Raw genomic sequence first — 23,934 nt, 5'->3', positions numbered from 1 at the left:
ACAGGTCTAGTCGCTATATGTTTGACTTTTTAAAGTGTAGAATACAGTACCAAACAATTGTAAACCCCTTAAGGGTAGGAACAGCTGTACTTTTTCATCTTTGTACTTTCCAGATAGCAGGTACTGAATGTTTGCTTGATAATTGAATTGAATAATGTGTCTAAGAAGTCTATATTATTGGTGCTATCTGTATATAAAAGGCTTCAGTTCCAAGGAAATCATGCTACTTTAGTAATCATCAGTGTTTTGTCTTAGATTTTAGCAGAGTCGCTGCAGAATAAGAAGAACAAACCTATTTTCAAAGATGTACCCAGCTGAAGTAGGTTTGACATATGGTTCTTCACACATGGAGATGATCGCAGGGGATAATTCTTGAGAATCCATTAGTGGTCTAAAGTGGCTATCTTTTCTGCTTGGTGCTGAAACTGTCAAAATATGAAAAACTCTGCCACTTGCTTCAGTTTCATAAATATAGCTTAGAGACTTTTTAAACAGGCTCTTTAGCTTCAGCAACATGGGGGAAAAAAGATAAGCACCACCTAGCTACTTAATCAAGGCAACTCAGATATCTTCCAATTCAGAAGCCAGATTAAATTCAAATTTAAAATATGCCACAGAAACTATGCATTTGGAGATATGTTTAAAATATAGTTCTTTTATTAGATCTTCTAAATTAAGTCTCCAGAGGAATATAGAAGTACTTAAATATTGTTTTGGGTGAGTTTTTAAAAAGCAAATTTGCTTTTAAACTACTCTATAAATGTACCCAAAAAAGATTTTGTGACAAAGGAAAAGAAAACTGGGCACAGCCTGACATGCTCACAAGATTTTGATAGGGCATATTTCAAAGAGTTCAGACAAAGAATATATAGTATCCCATGGCCTAAAATGTTATAACAAAATTACCCCAGAAAGTTAATGGGATGATTTCAAAAATGAAATCCTGAAGACACAAAGAAAAACAATTCTAGGGGAGGAAAATTCAAGGGGGTCTAAAAAGACCAATGTGGAAGCACAGAGGATTCATGAACCAACTTAGTTTCTTTTGTTTTGTTTTGTTTTGTTCTTTGGAGAGGCAATTGGGGTTGAGTGACTTTCCCAGGGTCACACAGCTAGTGTCTGAGGCTGGATTTGAACTCAGGTCTTCCTGACTCCAGGGCTGGTACTCTATCCACTGCATGACCAGCTGCCCCAAACCAACCTAGTTTTAAAAGGTTCGCACAAGAGATACGAGAAAGAAAAAACAGGGAGTGGAGGATAAATACAAAAGAATGGCATGGTCTTATAAGAAGTTTCATGAGGACAAAAGTGCAGAATAAGATGTTAGCAAGGAACACTAAGGATAAACAAAAAAAGAATTACTGTTTTAATTTGTTTGTTTTAAGGTACATTGGGAGAAAGAAGGAGAATTAAGGAAGAGGTGGGACTGTTGCTCAGAGTAGGCAGGACTATAACAGATGATGGAAGGAAAACAAAACTCAACTTTTATTTTGGTACTGAAAGGCAAAATGAAACATGTCACAGGGAGCTGAAACCCAAAATAAGTAGGGAGGTAACAAGAGAAAACAGTATAACATACCAGGAGCTGAATGAATGAACAAATGTGATCACTAGATAATATTTGAAAAAAGAACAGCAATTATTGTCCCAGTTTCCAAAGGATGGATCATTATAGGTATGATTAGCAAAAATCTAGATAAGGAAGAGGAGATCCCACAGAGTCAGTACCACTTAACCAAGAACTGGCGTCCCTTTTTTTTAGAGTGTTACTAGACTGATAGATATGGCAAATGCTGTGGATGGGCTCTGAAGAGGCATCATCAAAACATGTGCCAAAGCCTCTCATTGTATTTTGGCAAAGAAGCTGGAGAAATGTAGACTGGACAACAGTACAATTAGCTGGAATCAGAAGTGGCTGAATGTCCAAAAGCAAAGAACGGTTCATTGTCAGTACAGAGTAGCGCACGGCTCATTCTTTGGATCTGTGCTCTTTAGCATTTTTAAGTGCCTACTATGTGCTAGGTACTGTGATAAGCACTGGAGACACAAAAAGGGAAAAAAAAATTCCCTGCTTCAAAAACCTAACAGTCCAGTGGTTGAAACAAAAGGCAAACAGATATATACAAACAAAATGAACTGGATATAATCAACACAGGGAAAACACTAGCATTAAGGAGGATGAGGAAAGGCTTCTTGTAGAAGGTGAGACTTTAGAGAATTCCTTGTATCCTGTGATTCTGAACCATTCAGGCATATTTATGATTTTCTTTGAAATCATGAATTCTGCCTTCATGTTACAGATGTGAAGGAAGCAAAGGAAGCCAGTAGGCAAAGATGAGGAGGGAAAGAATTCTAGGCATGCGGGATGCCAACAAAAATGCCCAGAGTAAAGAAATGAAGGGTCTCTCATACAGGAAACAATGAAAAGTAGGAGGGAGCCAGGTTATGAAGGGCTCTGAATGCCAGACAGAAGATTTTATATTTGATCTTGCAAGTGATAGGGAACACTTGGAATTTATGGATGGGGGAGGGGGTTGTAACACAGTCATACCTCTGTCTTAGGAACATTTGACAGCTGAGAAGACAATGGATTGGAGTGGGGAAATATTTGAGGCAGGGAGACAACTGAAAGGATGTAAAGTAGGGAGATTCCTGAAGCAGGGAGACCAAACAAAGGGACGGTGCTGCAGTCCAGACATGAAGTGATAAGGGCCTGAACCCTTAGTAGTATCAGAGGAGAGGAGGGGGTATATATGAGAGATTTTACAAAGGTAAAATTAACAAGACTTGGCAACAGATTGGTGATTGGGGTTGAGAGAGTTTAAGATATCTGTGGCATCCAGTTTGAGATGCCCAAAAGGCAGTTGGAGAAGCAAGACAGGAGGTCAGAAGAGAGATTAGGGCTGAAAAAGTAGGTTTTTGGAATTATCAGCACAGAGATGATAATTGAATCCATGGAAGTAGATGAGATCACCAAGCAAAAACTAGTATAATAAAAGAAAAGGGCCTGAGACAGTCCCAGGTGACACTCCTGGTTAGTAGATACGACCTGGATGAAGATACAGCAAGGGAGACTGAGGAAGGTGTCATATAGCTATGGGGAAACCTGAAGAGGACAATGTCATAGAAACCTTGAGAGAAGAGGATATCAAGAAGAAAAAGGTAATCAACAGGGTCAAAGTTGCAAAAAGCTAAATAAGGATGAAGAGTGAGGAAATGTCATCATATGTCAATTGAGTGATCACTGGTAAACTTTAGAGGAAACAGTTTGGGTTGAATGATAAGAGTATGAAGTCCAACCGTGGAAAGTTAAGAAGAGAACGAGAGGAAAGGAAGTGGAAGAATATATTTTACTGGCCTTCTCAAGGTGATATACCACGAAAGGGAAGAGAGTTTTGGAATGAGGGTTAACAAGGATGGAAAGATCAAGGGCAGGGTTTTTGAGGATGAGGGAGACATGAGCATGTTTACAGGCAGTAGAAAAGCAGCTATAAACAGGGAGAGATTGAAGATGAGAGAATAGGGTGATGAGGGAAGACAATCTTCAAGAGAAGAGAGTGGGATGGAATTATTGTGCCCCTAGAGAGGTTTACTTTGGCAAGGAGAAGGGCCACCTCCTCATGTGAGATGAGTGAAAAAGGAAGAAGGCATCTGAAGGGTTAGATGAGGAGGGAAGAAAAAACTCTTGGCTAATAGCCTCGGTAAGGGGGAATCACCGGCGTTAGGAGAAGGAATTTAAAAGTTTGGAAGAGCCACTGTGCTGAGAGGGATAGTGAGTTGATTAGGGAGGCATAAAAATTTTGCTTTGTTGCAGTGAGGGCTCAGGTGAGGCTGTGTAACATAAATTTGTGCTGATCTAGTCAGCATAGTTTGGTCATTTTCCCAACTTTGCTCAGTAGCACATGAATAGGAGTGAAGGCAGTGGATGGGGGGAGTCATAAAAAGTGCAGGCTTGGCAGGGCAAGATCAGTGACAGAGTTAGAGGACAAGGGACTCAAGAGAAGAGGATAATGTCAAATTGAACTGGTTTACCAAGATATCCAGATGGGTGTACGGGGTGATGGCTTGGGAAAGAACTGGGAGGTCAAAGGATTGGGTACGCGGTAAGGGCAAAGGACAGGGTTTGGGATTACAAAGCAGAGGGAGAGGTGGGATAACAACAGACTGTGACTAGATTAGGGAATTTCAGCATTCAGGAACATGAAAGTCATACATTTGGGGGTGACAGCAAGCTCAAGGGCGTGATCATCACTGTGTGATTGAGGTGGAGCAAAGTCATGGGAAATGCATACATGGAGGATCTAAGAGATTATGGTGTTTGAGGGACTACACATATGTACATTGAAGTCCTCTAATATGACAGTGGGAGCTAGAGAGGACAGAAAGACTATCAGCCAGGTACTAAAATCATCAAAGAAGGCAGGTGAGTGTCCTAGAGGTCAGGAGAAAAATCTGCCAGGACTTTGATTGAGATGAAGGCATAAATGGCCTGATTATCAATTTTTTTTCAGGTGATAAAGCTGTAAGGGATAGCTAAGACATTTAATAATAGAGTTAGGATCTAAAACATCTTCACCTTAGACCATTTTTTTTTGTGGTGGTGGAAGACCTGTGATTTCATCAGTGTTAAGGATTTCCAGGTGAGAAAACTCCACCAATGCAAATTTGCAACCTATAGCATAAGAGAGTTGTGAGGGCAGGAAGTGGGAAGGGACAGGTCCTGTTCCAACAGGTTCGGGGGGAGGGGCTCCCTTTCAACTCCAAGATTCTATGAAATCTGTTAAAGACAGTGGCTGGCAGTGAATCACTTTGCCTGTTTCATGAGTGATGCCCATGAGGGTCCCTTTATAGTGGATTTTGATTATGCTACCTATGCCCTCTAAAAGGGGTTACACTGTCAGATAGTCACAGCCTTATTCTTTGTCCTGAGCAGCTTTCCTAAACAGTCCTGCAGTAAATGGAAGGAACCTTGAAAAGTCCACGTCCACATCGGTCCACATCCACGTCCACGTCGGTCCACGTCCACGTGCACGTGCTTGACGTCCACGTCCACGTACTCGACGTGTATATATGTTAGAAATAATCATCTTTCCAAGAATTCCACCTGGCCATGCGTGAATTTAGAAAAAAAGATTTTTATTTCATGTCATTATCCGACGGGTGACTTGGCCTCTAACCCCTTGTGAAAAAGCGCAGTCCTGCAGTAAATGGAAGGAACCTTGAAAAATCCCAGCCTCTACTACTCAATCCATTATTCTAACGAATCATGGTATTGTGAATGAACTTGCGGTTGTGTCTTCTATGTGAATGCTGTTGCGCTAATTAGAAGATGATTACAGGATAAATGACATTAAGTATTTGAAAATATCAGAATTGGTGTCACACAGAGATCCATATAAAAAAGGAAGCAAACAAGCATTGCAAGTACAAAAGGTTAGAGACCTAAGATGAACTAAGTTTCCATACATACAGACCAATGGTGGAATTTTACAAAATCCCCTACGTTAGGCTCTCTGCATAGGACAACCAGAGAAGGGCTAACACAGGTCCTTGCACAAAAGAGGGATGGTGATGATGATGATAGTAACTAGCATTCATATAGTGCTTTAAGGTTTGCAAAGCACTTTATTCATATTATCTCACTGTATCCTCATAACCACCCTGGAAGAGAGTGACTTACCCAGGGTAACACAACTAGTAAGTGTCTGATCTTCCTGATTCCAGGTCCAGTCCTAGATCTTCTTGCCACCTAACTGTATCTATTACATTAGGAACATAATAAATGTTTAATCAGGAATTCCTTCCCTGACTTTATTGGGATGCTTTTGTGAAAATTAAGACTTTTTATAACCTGATAATGACACAAACTAAAATTTACTTATGTTTGACACCTTGCGTCAAATATGGCTTCCTCACATGAAGGACATGGGTCCACTTTGGGAGATATCAATTTTCTGGTACCCTGCCCCCATGCAGATAATCTGGGGACTTCCTGTCTAGCTCCAGATAACACAGTCACATCAACTCTCTTTGCAAGGACATGGTTCACGAGACAAAAAAAATAACAGATTCATCTACAAATCAATGACAACAAATATGGTGAAAATCATACACATTGAACAATCATTCACTGAAAGCCTATAAAATCTTTGTCACAAAACTGCTCTGGGTAGAGCCCTCTCAAAAGGTCCTTAGGTTGCTCCGCCTTGTTGACACTTCTACTTTTCAAGATCTCTGGCAGTCTAGTGTTAATTTTCGTCTTCCATGTTTCAACAATCTGGCTAGCAGCTGCTGTGTGGGTGAAAAACCAACACAAGCCCACTCACAGAATGTTGCACAAGCCCAGGTTCTTTTGATCTGCTTTACTAAGGAAAGCAACGTTAAGGGGTTAACAATCTCACTTTAATCTGGCAAATACAAACAAATTACAAACGTCAACTGACAGACCAAATACAATTCATAGTTACCAACATCGAAGTTCAGCCAGGGAGCTTATAACAAGGGCTGGCCCAGAGTCACACGCACCACCATGGCTGTAGGTCAGAGCTCTGAAAAAGAGAAAGCTAGCCCCTGATTTTATACTTTTTTCAGGGTCAAGGGTGAGTCACACATGAGACTCACCCACATGACCTAAAATCGTCACAAAGAGGTGACTTAAGCCCACGTGGTCTAAAAGCCTCTGATGTCACAAACATGTCACTCAAACCCACATAAACTAGGCTTTCCCATGAGGCAAGGAGGTCATCAAGGACTGCTAATTTAATCAAGGAAATAAAAGCCAAACTGTTCAAGGGCACTTGGTTGAACTAAGTGCTGATAGTCCACTTTGATTGCTAATACACTCCATCACTTTTTCTGCAACTCATTCTTCCTATAAATCTCCTCGACTACTAAGAGATGTTATTGGTCATTGTTACCTAGCTCTGTCTTTTCTGTCATAGCTCATTGAACTTCTTGGAGTTTTCCACAGCTCCTAGCAGATGTTAATGGATGCCTTCTATTGGCCCATCTTCCATATCACTGAACTTTTTCTTTTCTCTTCAGCACCAAAGAGATGACATTGGCCTTTTCTTTTTCCAAGGAACCAACTCTCAATCATAACCTTGTGGCAGAAGAGTACCTCAGATTCCCTCACAAATTGTATTACATCTTTTAAAAATGCAACTACAAAGCAATTTGTCTCTATTTCTAAAGTTCTTTCTTATTCTGTGGTTCCAATATCATCTACCTCCACACAGGTTGTGTCTACAGGCAAGGAATACCTCTTCCATTGCATTCTATAAGAGGTTGTGGCTTCACAATATCATTCTGGTTAAGGGTAATTTTCACAGTCTGTTTTACTCTCTTCCTCAACACTTAGGCATATATATCCCTCATCTGCATCAGTGCCTGCAATGGTCCAAAGCAGGGGTGGGGAACCTGCAGCCTTGAGGCCACACATGGCCCCCTAGGCTCTCAAGTGTGGCTTTCTGATAGAATCCAAATTTCACAGAATAAATTTCCTTAATAAAAAGATTTTTTCTATAAAACTTGGACACAAGCCACAGCCAAGGACCTAGAAAGCCACATGTGGCCTCAAAGCTGCAGGTTCCCTACCCCCTGAAGGCTTGTAAGGGCACCTCATCGCTCCTCCATTGTCTCTCATCTCTGAATTGTCCCTCCTAGGGCAGTGGGCCAGTATTATTCAAATTTTACAGGGCTGCTCTTAGAAGTGGGAAGAGGAACCACAACATACAGGGGACAAAAAAATGTATAGTCTTGTCACCACACTGACAGCTTTGCATTTTTTGGGTCCTTGGGTATATAAAAACTGATACTTGGCTGAATCTTATATAAGTATTGATTGTGACATTAATATGAGAAATGCGGAGCTTAACGCAATAGCATGCTCCTGCTTAGTTAAGAAAAGTTCATAGTCTTTTTTTTTTATCTTTGCACTTCAACAGACCTAGATTGCCTGACTTATTGTGAGAGCAATATGCCCTGCAACTTCATAAGGTTTACCTGTGTGCCTAGATACCCCAATTATTTTATTTTCTTTGCCATTTTAATAACTGAACCTACTTGTTCTATCCAGTGAGTTGGAAATTCCATTTAGATTGCCCTTGCAGCAGCAGGAATCCAATGGGAAAATCTCAGGGTGCCCTTCAGAATAAGGATCTAGAATAAATTTGCCTGAAACGCTAAGGGGATTACCAATGGTACAAGAACCTCTAGAGACACTGTGCTGTGCCCTTTGTGGAAAGGAAGAGATACACAGAGAATTTGTCACGCCTCAAGTTGGATGAACTTATGTGCTAAGAGAATCACGGAAGAGTTTCTACCCTGAGGAGTTTTCTTATCAGAGAAAGAAGGAAATACTCCTAATTAGTTCCATATCCTAAATCGCTTTGGGCAGAGCTACATGTGGTCAAGAACACTCTGCATGAATCAAGTTTCTATTCAGGACAAGTAACTGAAATGTGTTGCCTATGCTTTTTCTTTTCTTTTTGCCTGTTGGTTGAAGAAGGATTTTCAAGCACCAAGTCAGGCATTTGTAATCACTGGTAAACTTTGTGAAATATTTGTTGAATCTGAAGAACTTTTTATTTGGGAAAAATTGAGGTTTTCACCCATAAATATGGGACAAGATAAGATTGTGCCATAATGACTATTTGGAGGCTCTTTTCTGTGTGGCACTGGGGAAACAAGCAAAAGGAGAATGTCCATACCTCCCCAGAGATTCCAGAGGACTCCAAATTTGAGGGCATGGACAATGTATTCAAAGGGAATTCTTGCCTATTTTCCAAGGATGGCAAGTGTTTGAAGTAGGAGAGAGTATGATGGGAGTTTATTGCATGACTATATCTCTGTGAAAGATGTTGACATTGTCCTTCCAGGAGACTGAACTGGCACACATATGAATTCTGCATTGGTGTACTATATGGTTGGGAGAAGCCTTTTGCCACTGGCTACATAGCTAGAACTGTCAGGATCTTTTTAAAGGCCTTACTGAGCATCTGTGGGATTTTTGCTGTATATATATCTGGGGACAAAAGTAACTCTATTGACAGCTGGTGACACCATATGTTAAGTGGTAGGTGCTTAACAAATGCTTATTCCCTCTCTTTCCCCTCCCTCCTCTTTACCACCCTTTGGCCACATGACCCTGAAAAACGGTCCTGGGTCCTTGGCTTTTTCATTCATTCTTTTTTTTTTATTCTAGATACAGCTAGTAGAGTCGTGATTCTGGCCTAAAAATATGATCCAGTAGTCCAGGAATCCAAGCCAGGTGTTCTAGTGATTCCATCAGCAACACTATGAAGGGTGCAGGTCTGGCACAAAAGCCCAGCACAAGTTCACTCTATAGGTTTTAGATTTGAGTCTGGTGGGACTAATGATATGAAGGAGCTCAGACAAGGGTGGGCTATACCCCCAACGCGTTCTTGCTATGGCATTGAAGGAAATATCTCTTTGTAAATGCTAATTCAATGTTTAGTGCTTAAGCACAATGAAGTTGCTAGTCACCTGGGCCCTAAAAATTAGTGGTGGGGCAGGGGAGGGGGGAATAGGGTGGGGCTGAAGGGGCATCAGCCAGAGGATGCTCAAGTCAGTCAGTCATAAAGAAAAATTCCCTTACCCCCTCAGGGTACCAGAGAACCCTGAACGAGGTGAAATTTAGAGGCCAAAGCTAAACCATTTTACATGTGCATATCCCTCATAAAGTTGCCTCTAACCAACATCGTTTTTTCAATCACCCAGTTGATACCTTATAATCAAATTCTATTTAAACTTATAAAGGGCCCTCATGACATGTTCAATATAATTGGTTGATATATTCAAAAAATCATGATGTAACTTAGAAAATAGTATTTAAAACTAGACTAACTGGCTGTTCCAACTGCAATTTAATGTGCCCTAACATATCCTGCCTAGTGTTATGGAATTTTCCATTCTCTGACGCTTACAGAAGCCTTTATGGCCAAGCTATCTGTCGTCTGGACTTGCTGCTTGAGACCAGCTCCCAAGCCAAGACTGTTCACAGATGGCCTCTTCTTCTATCAGTTAGGATCAGAGTATATGCTTGCCTTCCTATGATAAGTCTTATTTGCTACTGAAATTTCTGCTCTTGCCAATAATTTCCATTTCATATCAGAATCATAAAAATTGATCCTAGCACAGAGAGAAGGTACTAGCAGCTACGGGGCACCCAGAAAGGTTTTATTGTTAGTAGTGCCTTTTGAATTGAGCCTTAAAGGAAAATAGGAATTCTTAGAGGTGGAGGTGATGAGAAGGTACATTCCAATCACAGGGGCAACCTAAAGTCCCAGAGGCAGGACATGGAATGTCATCTGTAAGGAATAAAGGGTTTAGTTTTATCAGATCACAGAGTGTATATAGGAAAATGATGCATAATGAGACAAGAAAAGGAAGTTGGACTTAGACTTTAACTGACAAAGGAACTCATGTTTGATCCTGGAAAAATAGGGATCTGCTGGAATTTTTGAGAAGGGTGGTAGTGAAATGGTCAAAACTCTGCTTTAGAAATATCGCCCTGAAAAAAAATTTTTTTAAAAAGAAAAAAAAAAAGATATATCACCCTGGTATTTATATTCAGGCAGGATTGAAGAGGAGAGGGAGTCGAGGCATGGAGATCATTTTGGGGATTATTGTAACAATCTAGGCAAGAGAAATAGGCCTGGTTCTGAAGCATGGTAGCAGAATTGTGAATGGAGAAAAGGGGATGGATGTAAGAGATATGTAATTGATTGGATATGGAAAATGAGGTAGAGTGAAGAGTAAAGGATGATTTTGAAATTTCAAACCTTGGTGACTAGAAGAATGCTGGTACCCTGTGTTGAAACAGGAAAATTCAGACGAGAAGTGGGTTTGGGGAAGAAAATAATGAGTCATGTTTTGGACATATGGAATTTAATTGGCTCCTATAACGTTTCAACTTAGGTTGTGTTTCTGCAGGAATAATTAATAATACTGAGTGGACATACATATCTTTCTATAAATATGCACACATTTGTGAATTCCTTAAAAATATACTGGATTCGTCATGGGGGAGAAAACATCTCTCTCTCCTCAATTTCTTCTCCTAATCTTACGTTACTAAAGATTTAGTTGTAAATGATTCAAGGGAAGTCTACTGCTGTTTATGCAAAAAGTTGGACCTAGATTACAATTGCTAAAATATTTTATAGGAAAAAGCAACTGTTTCAGTTAGTGTTTGGGGTAGTTTTCTTTTCTTTTCTTTTTTTTTAAGGAAGCCTTGAAAAAAAATTGGCATTTGCTAAATATATTGTCTTGTGAAAATGTTGTTACTAAACCATCTCAAAAAAGGTATGTTCTTTGTACTTTTCATTTCCTTGGTGGTGATGGCTTTTTCAGATCTAGTCATTTCTCTCTTCTATATCCTTTACAACCAAGAGCTAGTGCTGAAAAGAGAAGAAAGTGTTTAATTTCTTTATTTTGACTGTAAAATTCATACACCACTGAGAAGATAATTGTGAGTAGGCTGAGGAAAGACTATTGTACATTTATGTAATTTCAAGGATTCATACAATCTGATTATTCTAAAACCTGCAATTAATAGCAGACACTGTATTACATTTCCAGAGAAAACAATGTTAGATGGAAGGGGGGAAATTTTGCCTGAATCCCTTGAGGCTGACATGGACTGGAGAATTCTAGTGCACATAGCTATATTTAAAGCTCCACTTTTGCTTGAATTAAGTAACTTTTTTCCCCACCTTTAAATGAGATCATGAAACCATTAGTTGGAAAAGGAGAAGGACATAGGAAAGTTCTTCTGATGATTTAATTCACCATCACCTACTTCTGCCTCATGGAGAAAAACACATGTTTTTGTTTTCTGGAAGTATATGAATATTTCATGTTGATACAAATTCCCTGGCCTGCCATGGGCACTTCACAAATTTTCAATGACAAAAGTACTAAACAGCTCCAGGTCACCTCTTTTTCACTATAATCCCTCATCACAATGCCTCCATCTATCCTCTCCCACAATGGAAAGGATACATTTATCTTCAATGCAGAAACCACGCAGGTAACCTCCCTCCCACCTTCCATTCACAGAAAACAACATTTGGGTATTAGAGAGAACATGCAAACACTGAAGAAAAGAGAATACTCCCCACGGACTTTGACAGAGGCTTCTATGTGTATGCATCTATAGATAGATAGGTCTTGTTGCTGTTGAGTTGTTTTTCAGGTGTATCCAAGTCTTCATGACCCCATGTGAGGTTTTCTTGACAAAGATACAGCCATTTCCTTCTCCAGCTCATTTTGTAGATGGTGAAACTGAGGCAAAGCAAATTAAGTGACTTGCCCAGGGCCACACAGCTAGTAAATGTCTGAGGCTGGATTGAACTCAGGAAGAAGAGTCTTCCTGACCCCAGGCTCAACATTCCAGCTGCCCTAGATAGATAGAAATACACATGTAAATACTTTGGATGTAAATGTTTCCCTATAGATGCCATCTATATGTGTACATATGTATGTATATCTTCATATACATATATACATGTTATGTGTATGTATGTGTATACACATGCATGACATCTACAGGAAGGCTATCATAAATAGGAATTCTTTAACCCTAAAATCATTTCTGTGCATCAGTGAGTTTTAGGATACATAAATACTAGAAATAATGAGCACACGATAACATAAATATAGCCCTCTCTATATACCTATAGGTTCTTGGCTCTCTGTGGACTAGGATCATTGAGCTGTAACCATCATAATTCCTAGATGCTTATTTTTCTTTGTGGACCACAAAAGTAAGAAAACTTGACTAATAATTGAAAGTACAGTTTTATATTGATCTCCAATTCCCAAAGCTATTGAGCCTTCCACATAATCTATAGAATGCGTCTATATTTTTTCCAATATTTCTGAACTGCTTCATTTCAGAGGAGAAACAATTGGTACTTGGGAAGGAGTTTGATGCCCTTCAAAATGTGCTGCCATTAAACTGTTTACATCCCTACATTCGGATGATAGTATACTGGAAAGAACATAGGACACTAGAATTAGATGTGGGCTAAGATTCCCAGCTCTGTAACTTATTTTTTTGTGTCCATTTATCTGTGTAAGTCAGTATAACTCTGAGCCTCGGTTTCTTCTTCCATAAAATAAGAGGGTTGAACTAGATGGTCTCTAAGATTCCTTCCAACTTCAAAAAATGATTCTAAGAGATATAAGCTCATCTTTCAAATGCTCTCCTGAAAAATATGAACTAAAATATCAAACCTTTATATTATAGGAATTATGTGTACTGAATATTCAGGCCGAGCAATAGAAGTGAAATGAGAAAAACTGCTCAAATTTTATGCTACACCAAAATTTATAAAATATTTTCCCTGCAATGACCTATAGGTATAAATTGTACAAATACTAATATTCCTATGTTTTAGATAAAGAATATGAGGATCTTGGAGTTGAAGTGACTTGCCAATATCTAAATAGTTAGTAAGTTAGTTATTTAACTGAATTCAGAAAAATGAGATTTAAGAACCTTCTCTTTGTAAGGCACTCTGCTCCCTACTGGGGATACAGCAACCACACCAAAATAGTCCCTGTCCTCAAAGATTTTATATTCTAGTGGAGCTTACATTATTTATTCTCCCTCATATGGCCACTCCTAATTCACAGGAATTATTTCTTTTATATGAATTGAACCAAGGAAAGTCTAACTTAAGGCTTCTATCTAACATTTCACTATTTGAGTAGTCCATGATTTATTCTGGTTTCTCATCTTTCATCCTTCAAACAATGCAAAGGTCATTAGAATTTACTTGAATGTGGTCAACCTGCATACTTTTCTTTTTTTTTCCTGTTAATTAATTTATTTTTAGTTTTCAATATTCACTTCCACAAGATTTTGAGTTCCTAAGTTTCTCCCCATCTCTCTCCTCCCCTCACCCAAGATGGTGTGCATTCTGACTGCCTCTTCCCCCAATCTGCCCTCCCTTCTATTACCCCTCCCCTCTTATTTCCTTCCCTTCTATTTTCCTGTAGGGCAAGATAGATTTCTATACCCCATTGCCCATATATCATATTTCACAGTTGTATGTAAAAACAATTTTTAATATTTGTTTTTAAAACTTTAAGTTTCACATTCTCTCCCTTCCTCCTTTTCCATTCACCCTCAATGAGAAGGCAAGCAATTTAATATAGTTATCCATGTGTAGTCATGCAAAACACTTCCATAACAGTCATGTTGTGAAAGACTAACTATATTTCCCTCCATCTTATCCCACCTCCCCACTTATTCCATTCTCTTCTTTGACCCTGCTCCTCCTCAAAAATATTTGCATTTTATTACCCCCTCCTCTCATTTGCCCTCCTTTCTATCACCCCCCCCACCCTTGTCCCCTTCCACTCTGCTTTCTTGTAGGGTAAGATAGATTTTCATACCCAATTGAGTAGGTATGTTATTCCCTTCTCAAGCCAAATCCTAAGAGTAAGGTTCACTCATTCCCTCTCACCTCCTCCCTCTTCCTCTTCATTGTAAAAGCTTTTTCTTGCCTCTTTTATGTGAGATAATTTACCCCATTCCACCCATCCCTTGCTCCTTCTCCCAAAACATTCCTCTCTCACTCCTTAATTTTACTTTTTAGATATCATCCTTTCATATTCAACTCACCCTGTACCCTCTGTCTAGATAGATAGATAGATATAGATGTATGTATATGTATATATGCATGTGTATGTATGTGCATATATGTATGTATATATGTATATGTGTATGTATATGTGTGTAAGTACATATGTGTGTGTATATATAGGTATAAATGTCTGTGTGTATATATAAATATATGTATACACACACAAATACACATATATTCCCTCCAACTACCCTAATACTGAGAAAGGTCCTGAAAGTCAAATTTTCTATTCAGCTCTGGTCTTTTCATCAAGAATGCTTGCAAGTCTTCTATTTCATTGAATATCCATTTTTTCCCTTGAAGGATTATACTCAGTTTTGCTGGGTAGGTGATTCTTGGTTTTAATCCTAGCTCCCTTGACCTTCAGAATATCATATTCCAAGCCCTCTGTTCCTTTAATGTAGAAGCTGCTAAATCTTGTGTTATACTGATTGTGGTTCTACCATACTTCAATTGTTTCCTTCTGGCTGCTTGCAATATTTTTCCTTGACCTGGGAACTAGAAATTTGGCTACAATATTCCTAGGAGTTTTCCTTTTGGGATCCGTGGATTTCTGATCAGTGGATTCTTCAATATCTATTTTCCCCTCTCGTTCTAGAATATCATAACAGTTTTCCTTCATAATTTCTTGAAAGATGTTGTCTAGGCTCTTTTTTTTATCATGGCTTTCAGGTAGTCAAATAATTTTTAAACTGTTTCTCCTGGGTCTATTTTCTACGTCAGTTGTTTTTTCCAATGACAGATTCCACATTGTCTTCTATTTTTCATTTTTTTGGTTTTATTTTATAATTTCTTCATTTCTCATAAAGTCATTAGCTTCCATATACTCCATTCTAATTTTTAAGGAATTATTTTCTTCAGTGAGTTTTTGGACCTCCTTTTCCATTTGGCCAGTTCTGCTTTTTAAGACATTCTTCTCCTTGATGCCTTTTTGGACATCTTTTGCCATTTGGGTTAGTCTATTCTTTAAGGTGTTATTTTCTTCAGTATTTTTTGGGTCTCCTGTAGCAAGCTGTTGATGCATTTTTCCTTCTTTCCTTTTTTCCTTTTTTCATCACCCTCATTTCTCTTCCCAATTTTTCCTCTATTTCTCTTACTTGATTTTCAAAATCCTTTTTGAGCTCTTCCATGGCCTGTGACCAATTCATATTTTTTCTTGGGGGCTTTGGATGTAGGAACTTTGAATTTGTTGTCTTCAGGTTGTATATTTTGATCTTCCTTGTCACCAAAATAAGACTCTGTAGTCTGATTTTTTTCCTACTGTTTGAACATTTTTTCCCAGACAAATACCTGACGTTTTAGCTCTTTCTTAAGATAGGTCTCTGCTTCCAGTGTGGAGGGTGAACTGTCCCAAGCTTCAGGGGTTTTATGCAGCTGTTTTCAGAGATATTTCTAGGAACCTGTCAATTTTCAGTTCTTCCAAGGTGGTATGGTCAAAGGACAGGTGTTCACTGTTCTCCTTGTCTGTGCTCTGGAATGTGAGTGACCACAAGCACTCTTTCCTGCCTTGGAACTGTGAAGAAGATTCCCTCTCCGCTGCCACCACAAGCTCCACTATGCCAGCACTCCTCCTTGCCCCAGGACTTTCATGCAGGATTGAAATCCAGATCAAAGCACAGGCAAGGCAAGAGAATCCTGCCTGAGCACCACTAAAGAGATCCCTCCAATCCCCCTCTGATAGTCCATTCAATCCTCCCACAATTTGTGAGCTGAGAGTTCCAGAAGCAATAAATGCTGCTAGCACTACCCCAGGGCTGTGGCTGGATCATGCTCCTCTCTCACCCAGGTCTTTCCCACTGACATTCTAAGTTGTCTTTGGCATTTGTGGGTTGAGAAATCTGGAAATCACCACAGCTGCCAGTGATTCAGCCTGCTCCAGTTCCATCTGTGCCTGTGGGGCCCACACTGGACTGTGCTCTTATCTCTGCTTCAATAGACCTTTCCTGTCGACCTTCCAGGTTGTCTTGGGCTGGAAATTTGTTTCACTCTGTCATTTTGTGGGTTCTGCTGCTCTAGAATTTGTTTAGAGTCATATTTTTACATTTATTTGGAGGGGTTTGGGAAAAAGCTCAAGCAAGTCCCTGCTTTTACTCCACCATCTTGGCTGCACCCCCCCCCCCACATGCATACTTTTCTTTTCCCTACCATTATTAGATAGAGTAAATGTATTACTCATATTTCATAGAAACTAATGACTGAGTAACCTATCTAGGAACACTTCACTTCATTCTAAGAAAAAGGATTACAGTCACAATTTCTTTGGAACCCCAGAATTCAGATTAATTGATTTACCACATCTACTATTCTGTACATATCAGAAACCAACAAAAATGTAGACAATGTGCTTAATAAATCTTTGCTCCCTTACATAGTTAAAAAATCCCATTGTTTATGTTCAAGAAAATTCTAACATATGGAACAATATTGTACCATGAACCACTATAGAATTTGTGAAGTCTTTTGAAATATGTTCACATACATATTTTCCTTTATAGACCCTAAAATGTCATAGTACTTTCATCTATTGCTTCCTGCTAAGATGAATTATCAATTCTACGGTCATGTAGATAAGCCCCTTCAGCTCATTCAGAGGGCAGTGCTTCTGTATGTAAAAGAGGATGTGTGAACATTGAGGACAAGAGGGAGGCAACAAAATATATTTAGATCTTGAAAGAGGCTTATATCTCCATGTAGCTTTTTCTGAGGACATGATGCCTGATAGATAATGCAAAAAGAGAAACAGAAATTTGAAGGACAAGTAGTGAAAGACAGGAGATGTGGATACTCAGTAAAAAGAAAGAAGCAAAGGATTTGAACTTTCGACAAAATAAAGATGAAAGGGTTGTGAGCCTTAATAAGAGAAATTAAGAGAGGAGATGGACTTCCAACTTCACCAAGTCCTGGAGAAAGGCCCACAGGCTACGCCAACTGTGCGTAGTAAGGAACTGCATGTGCCAAGGAGAAACCAAAAGCAAACTATTCCCTGGGACTCTGAGTCTTGTCATGTGAACTATAATATCCTGAAATAAGATGGGACCCATAGCAGTGAAAAGTAGCTTTATACCCTATAAAAGAGGGGGTGGTAACCTGAAAGTTGAGGAGTTCATAGACAAATCTGCATTTGGATTAAATAAAATTGATCCAATATCAGATATTTTGTTAACCTGATTGTTTACAAGAAACCAAAAGGTGCTTTTGATGAGGACTACAGTGAGCCAGATACTGAAATTCTCAGTTTCTCATGATGGGGGCATTACCTAAAGAGATTCCTCTGAGAGATACAAATCACAAAGGCTTTATAGGAGGCATAAACCAGATAGATTTTGTCATGAGCTAAAGAGAGCATGAGGCCTCCCTCATTACTTCTACCTTTGCCAATTTCTTCTTAGCCAAGGGCTAGGGCCCAATTGACACAAAAATTTAATAATTAGCTAGGAAAGTAATATTAGCATGTCCATAAAACAGTGGGCAACCCACATGTGGTTTTATAATTTCTAGGATGTCATATGAAATCAGAAACTCTGAGATGAAGTGGCAAGAGAAACAAAGGATTAAGAAAACAATTTCCAAGAAGAGCTGGAAGGACTGACTTCTGTCTTTTGAATATTTCTCTATACAACTTTAATTTCTCCTCTATAAAATAATCTGTTTTCAGTAACTTATTTTGCATATCACTATCCAGAAATATAACATACAGTGACCACTAAGAAATACTTCAACTAATCAACAAGCATTTATTAAAAATGTACTAATTGTCCGGCAACTTTGCCTGACACCATAGTTCTATCTTCTGAGCTCTGATCCTTCATTATCAACTGTCTATGGGACACCACAGTGGGGACAGAAGGACAAAAAATAAAACAATCTTTGCTTTCAATGAGTTTATATTCTATCAAGGGAGACAACATGCACAATATAAGTATGCATAGAATAAATGCAAGATAGTTAAATGCAAGGAGGAGACGACTTTGCAATTGGAAAATCCCAAAAGGCTTTGTATAGAAGGACGGTGTTTGAGCTGGGAGGTGGAAGTGATGAAGGAGTATATTCCTGGTGTGATTAATGAAAAGCCCAGGAGACAGAGTTTCTAGCTAATGAATAATCAATTTATTAATTAGGCTAGAAAATAATCAATAAATTGATGGTCAGGGGACTCTCTTGGTAACTAAAGACAAAACCATTGAGATCTCTGAAAGCTTAAACACCTTTAGAAAAGGGAATGCCACTGAAGGTAAAAATCAACCCTGACAGGTGAACAATTGACGAGGGGGTAGACATATTAATCAGGAAGTGGGCTAAAAGTCTTCAGCTCCTCCTGCTGAGAATGTGCTTTGATCATGACTCAGTCACCTCCAGCAATCTAGACAAAGGAATCTGTCTCTACCTAGACTACTCTGGTTGGTTTTCTCCTTCACAAGCTGGGTTACCCATGTACAATGACATGGGCCCAGTGCTTTAGGGCTGGAATGCACCTAAATTAGATTCTGTTTATACTATGATCAAAAGTAAGGTCCCCTAGTTGTGTGAGGTCCACCCAAGATCATGGAACATATACCCTGAGGATTAGGCCAATCTTACCTATCAGCCTTGTTCTTCAGAAATTGGCTGAACGACCTACAAGAACTGGTCCCTGAATGAGGAAACAGAAAGGAAAAATCTTAATCCTAATGTAATAATTGGCTATTAATATAATAGAAAAATAACCATTTCCCTCACAGGCACAGGGAATGTCCAGTGGAAAAAGAAGAAAAGAGAAATGGACTGCTATATATGAGGAACAGAGGCAGGACCTAGCCTGCTTACTATGAAGCATACAGGAAAAAATAATTTTTGAGGTTAGAAATATAGATTGGAGCCAAATTGTCAAAGATTTAAAAAGCCAAGCAGAGGAGTTGGTATTTTATCCGAGTGGCAATAGGGAAACACTGGAGTTATGGGACAAAGAAGTGAGATGATCAGATTGAGCATTTTGGCAGGTGTGTGAAGGATGGATTGGAATGGGAAGGGACTCCAGGCAAGAAGACCAAGAAAGAGGCATTAGTCTAATCAAGCACTGATGAGAGCCTGAACTAAGGTGGTGGTTGAGTGAGGAAAAGGAAGAAATTAAATATGACAGATGTGAAAGAAGAAACTGCAAAATTTAGCAGCTGAATAGCTATGTAGGGTGAGAATAAATAGTCAAGATGAGGAGTATGGGAGACTGGAAGAATACCCTCAAAATAGGAAAGTTTGATGGAGAACAGGGACTGAGGAAAAGGTCATAAGTTCTTTGTTGAACATCTTGAGCTTGAGATGTCTCAGGGACCTCCAGTGTAACATGTCCAATGTGCAGTTGATAATGAGAGACATAGATATACACATACATACACACATGTATGTATATATGCACATATGTGTGTATATGAGTGTAGACACAGATATAGATAAACAAAGGTATGTATGTATGTATGTATAGATATAGAGACACAGACCTGGGAATCATCTGCATTGAGATGAGAATTAAACTCATGGGAGCTGATATCACCAAATGAGATTGCATAGAAAGAAGAGAGCCTGGAACAAGCCCTCCTGATATGAATGATAAGTCAGCAAAGGAGTCTAAGGAGAGGTCATACAAGTAGGAGAACCAAGAGGCAGCAATATTATGAAAACCCAGGGAGGCGAGGGTGGTCAGTAGCACCTAACACAGTAGATAAGTGGGAAAAAAATGAGGACTGAGGAAAGACCATCAGATTTGTTAATTAGTAACTTTGCAGAGAGTAGTTCCAGTTGAATGATGAGGTTAGAAGGCACATTTTTACAAAAAAACTGCAAAGAGGAGATTAGATAACCAGAAAGAACACTGATTTGTTGCTTTCTGCAAATTTATTCAAATCTCCAAAGAAATTCTGCACCAGATATAGATTAATTAAAGCTAAATCCTCAAGATAAGATGACCAAAAAAAAGCCTAGGGTAGGCATAGTAAGAATATATGTTGCAGAAAGGTAGGAATCTTATGAATCAATTAACAGTAAGAATTTTAGTTCAGAGCACTACCCCAGCACTCCCTCCTATCTCTGGGCAGGGAGCAGCAAGAACAAACCAAGTTGAGGGCTCAGTAGCTTGCTGACTCTCCACTGCTACAGAGACTGTCCCCAAACTGTCCTCCTGTGCCCCACAAGAAGCAGCAGATGCTGACTCTGCTGAGACATATGAGGTAAAGGAGGAGGGCTGTAGAGAGAGAAATGGGGTGAAGTGAAAGCCTGAGGCATGCTGATTTGGAACTGACCCTAGGTTAAGGAATTTTAGGGCTGCAGTGATGTTAGAATGTTCCCCACTCTCAAGGAAGCTGCAGGTGCACTTTACCTAGACATTTAAAAGAAAGGAGAGCCGTGAAGGCAAAAATCCAGAGAGTAGCTGGAGGGAAAAGGGACTAGAATGTGGCTTGAGTCCAATCCAGCACCTCAGAGCTCCCTCAGGGCAGAAGTCATTAGCTCCTAAGGAGAGGATGCTGAGGCAACCCTGCAGCCCATCCTGGAGAGGTGTGGGGCACTTGAAAAGACAGCAAATGGAAAGTGAGTGATGGCAATTATGGTGGGGGGGAAGCAGTAATACCCAAGGATATCAACGGGAGAAAAAAACCTAACGAAAGCCCAACGAACAAATAGATAAAGCAATAGAGAATATCCTATAAAAAAGGAAAAATGAACAAAACCCTAAAACGAAAACAAAATACGATTAGCAAGTGTTATAATATGAAGGAAAATCAACCAATGTTGTCTGATAAAAGGCAGAATGTTGTGGACCCTCCAGAGATTATGGAACAACAAGAAGGAAACTTAGAATGACTCAACAGAAAAATAAAATTCACAAATGAAGAAAACAGAAATTATTTAGATCAGAAATTAGAACTCTAAATTCAAAACTAAAAGGAGACATGAGGGAGCTCACCAGTTATCTTTTCTGCTACTTCCTCTGTTATTACCTTTCCCCCTCTACTGCTCCTGACCAAGAAGAAACTACTATCAACAAAACATCCAGAGTTAGTCAAGCACTCAGATGCAAACATCACTTTCAGCCCTGCTCTGTCAGTTGGTGAAATAAAATTAACATATGTGGGAAAAGTGACTAAAGAAAAACACCCTGCATAGGTGCTGAGTCTAGTAGTTCAGACTATAAGCGCTTCTAAGAGTTTAGAAGATCAGTGAGAGCTGGAGTGATCAAAGAGATGACATGGTGGGAATGGAACTTGATCTAGGCCTTTAAAACTTGAAAAAAGCTCTCTAACCACTCTCACCCCATTTCTAGTAGCCCGAGTTCTATGGTGGAAAATGTTTTGAAAAAGTAGACACTGACTGCCACTACCCATGTGACACTAAGCAGATCTCTTAACCTTTCGGGGATTTATTTTTTCATCTATAAAATGATGGCAGGACCTTCAACGCTGTCTATGATCAAGTGATCTGTGACTAGCTGTTAGGTCTATAGAGCTGAAAAGGCCACGTAGTCCAACCCTTTAACTTTACAGATGACTTAACTGGGGCCTAGAGATGTTAAGTTACTTGTCCAGCACTGCACCACACAGGTATCAGACGGCAAAGTCAGGTTTCAAATCCTATTCGTTTGACTCCAAATCCAGCATCTGTTCCTATTGTGCCATATCACTGCATCTATCTGTTGAATCAATAAGATGCTCTCCTATTTTTAATTTTAGTATAGTGGCAATGTGTGTTTTGCACACATTTAAAGGAAGCCTTCATATTTTACCTATGGCATTTTTTCAAAATGTGACACATGAATGTCAGCTAAGAAGAATTCTTGCACTAAATCCAAGGGCTTTATACACAGAATGTTAAAACCCATTATTTTAATGAATATGCACGCAAACCCAGTTTTTAAAAAGTAATCTTTCTGGACAAAGATGGAACTACCTAGTCTCCATATTTCATTGGCTTCTGCAGGTAGTCATACTGCCAAGACAGCTGGAGAAAACCAAGAAAAGCTTATTGGACCTCCTATTCAAGCTTTGTCTCTGCCTAGGGAAAACAGCTGAGTACTCAAAGTCCCTATTTACATAATAACAACAAACTTGCATTTCAAAGGCACACTTAGTTCAGGCATACAGTCTTCATATGCTCATAACAATATGGAATAATAGTTTACCCAAATGCTTTCCTCAATATTTATGCTGGATTGGAATTCCTCTTGCATGGAAAGGCAGTTGCCAACCAGGGTTAGAATTAGTTTCAAATGCTCCAGCGAACTAAGCCATCTTACCCCTCCTATTATTTCATACGAGCATCATTGTCATTGTAATCACCTGGCATCTGTTGAGCTATGGTGTTAACTCAAAAGGTAAAGTGGCCAGCATGGTTTTTTCCCAAATATACCAGTAAGGAACCACCATCCTTCTAGTCAACCAGGTTTGCAGCTTTGGTTATCCTTGACCTTGTAACTGTCCTTCAACCCTGATAGCAAATTGGTTAGCAGGCCTTGCGAAGTTCACCTTCTGTTCTCCCTTCTCCACTTGTAGGGCTACCACAGATAGCCTGAGTCCCACAAATTCCCTTGGATTTATTTTTCATTCATTTTGGGTACATTGATCTATGCACATGCTGTTTTCCCCCAATAAAATGCTCCTTGAGAGCAAGTGCTGTTTCTAGCAAGTGTACCAATACATTTTTTTGTATCCCTAATACCTAGCAAAGTTCCTGGCATATACTATGAGAAGGTGTAAGGGAGCAAGAGGATGGAGGGAGAGAACAAGCATTTACAAAATCACTACTATGTGTCAGGCACTGTGTTACGTGCTTTTTAAACTTCTTTTACCAATATTATTTCATTTGTTAGTAGCCATTTAATAAACCATCTTTGAATGACCTGGACCACAACAGTATCCTCAAAATTCATTTTCTTGTCTCATGTCTCCCATTCCAACCTTTCTTCCACACCACTGCTAAACTGGTAATCCTAAAGCCGAGGTCTAACCATGCCACTCCTCTGCCCAAGAAGCTTCAGGGATATTGTATTGCATTGTATTACTCCTAAGGTAAAATACAAATTCTCTTTAGCATTTGAAATCCTTCCCAATCTGGTTCTGGCCTATTATTTCCAGGCCTTTTACATGCACGTTACTCTCTTGGATGTGTTCATGTCCTATCCTGAATGGCCTACAAAACTTGTTCATTTCACTGGAGAGGGAAATGGAAAACCACTCCCACAACTCTGCCAAGAAAACCCCACGGACTATAGGACCCACGGGGTCATAAAGGT

The 23,934-nt window shown here is 39.4% G+C and overlaps 1 long non-coding RNA gene across 2 annotated transcripts in view; it reads right to left on the bottom strand.

The window, feature by feature from the left end:
• The window catches only part of LOC118838016, a 92,191-nt gene that overhangs the window by 12,480 nt on the left and 55,777 nt on the right, over positions 1-23,934 (bottom strand). The window contains exon 4 of one of the 2 annotated variants that reach the window (XR_005009586.1): positions 19,260-19,311. The exons of the other annotated variant lie outside the window; for it this stretch is intronic. This is a non-coding gene — a long non-coding RNA (uncharacterized LOC118838016). The remainder of the gene's footprint in view (positions 1-19,259; positions 19,312-23,934) is intronic. 2 annotated transcript variants of the gene reach the window in all.

The sequence above is a fragment of the Trichosurus vulpecula genome, chromosome 2, assembly GCF_011100635.1.
Source record: "Trichosurus vulpecula isolate mTriVul1 chromosome 2, mTriVul1.pri, whole genome shotgun sequence".
Lineage (NCBI taxonomy): Eukaryota > Metazoa > Chordata > Mammalia > Diprotodontia > Phalangeridae > Trichosurus > Trichosurus vulpecula.
This window is presented reverse-complemented; position numbering and strand designations above follow the sequence as displayed.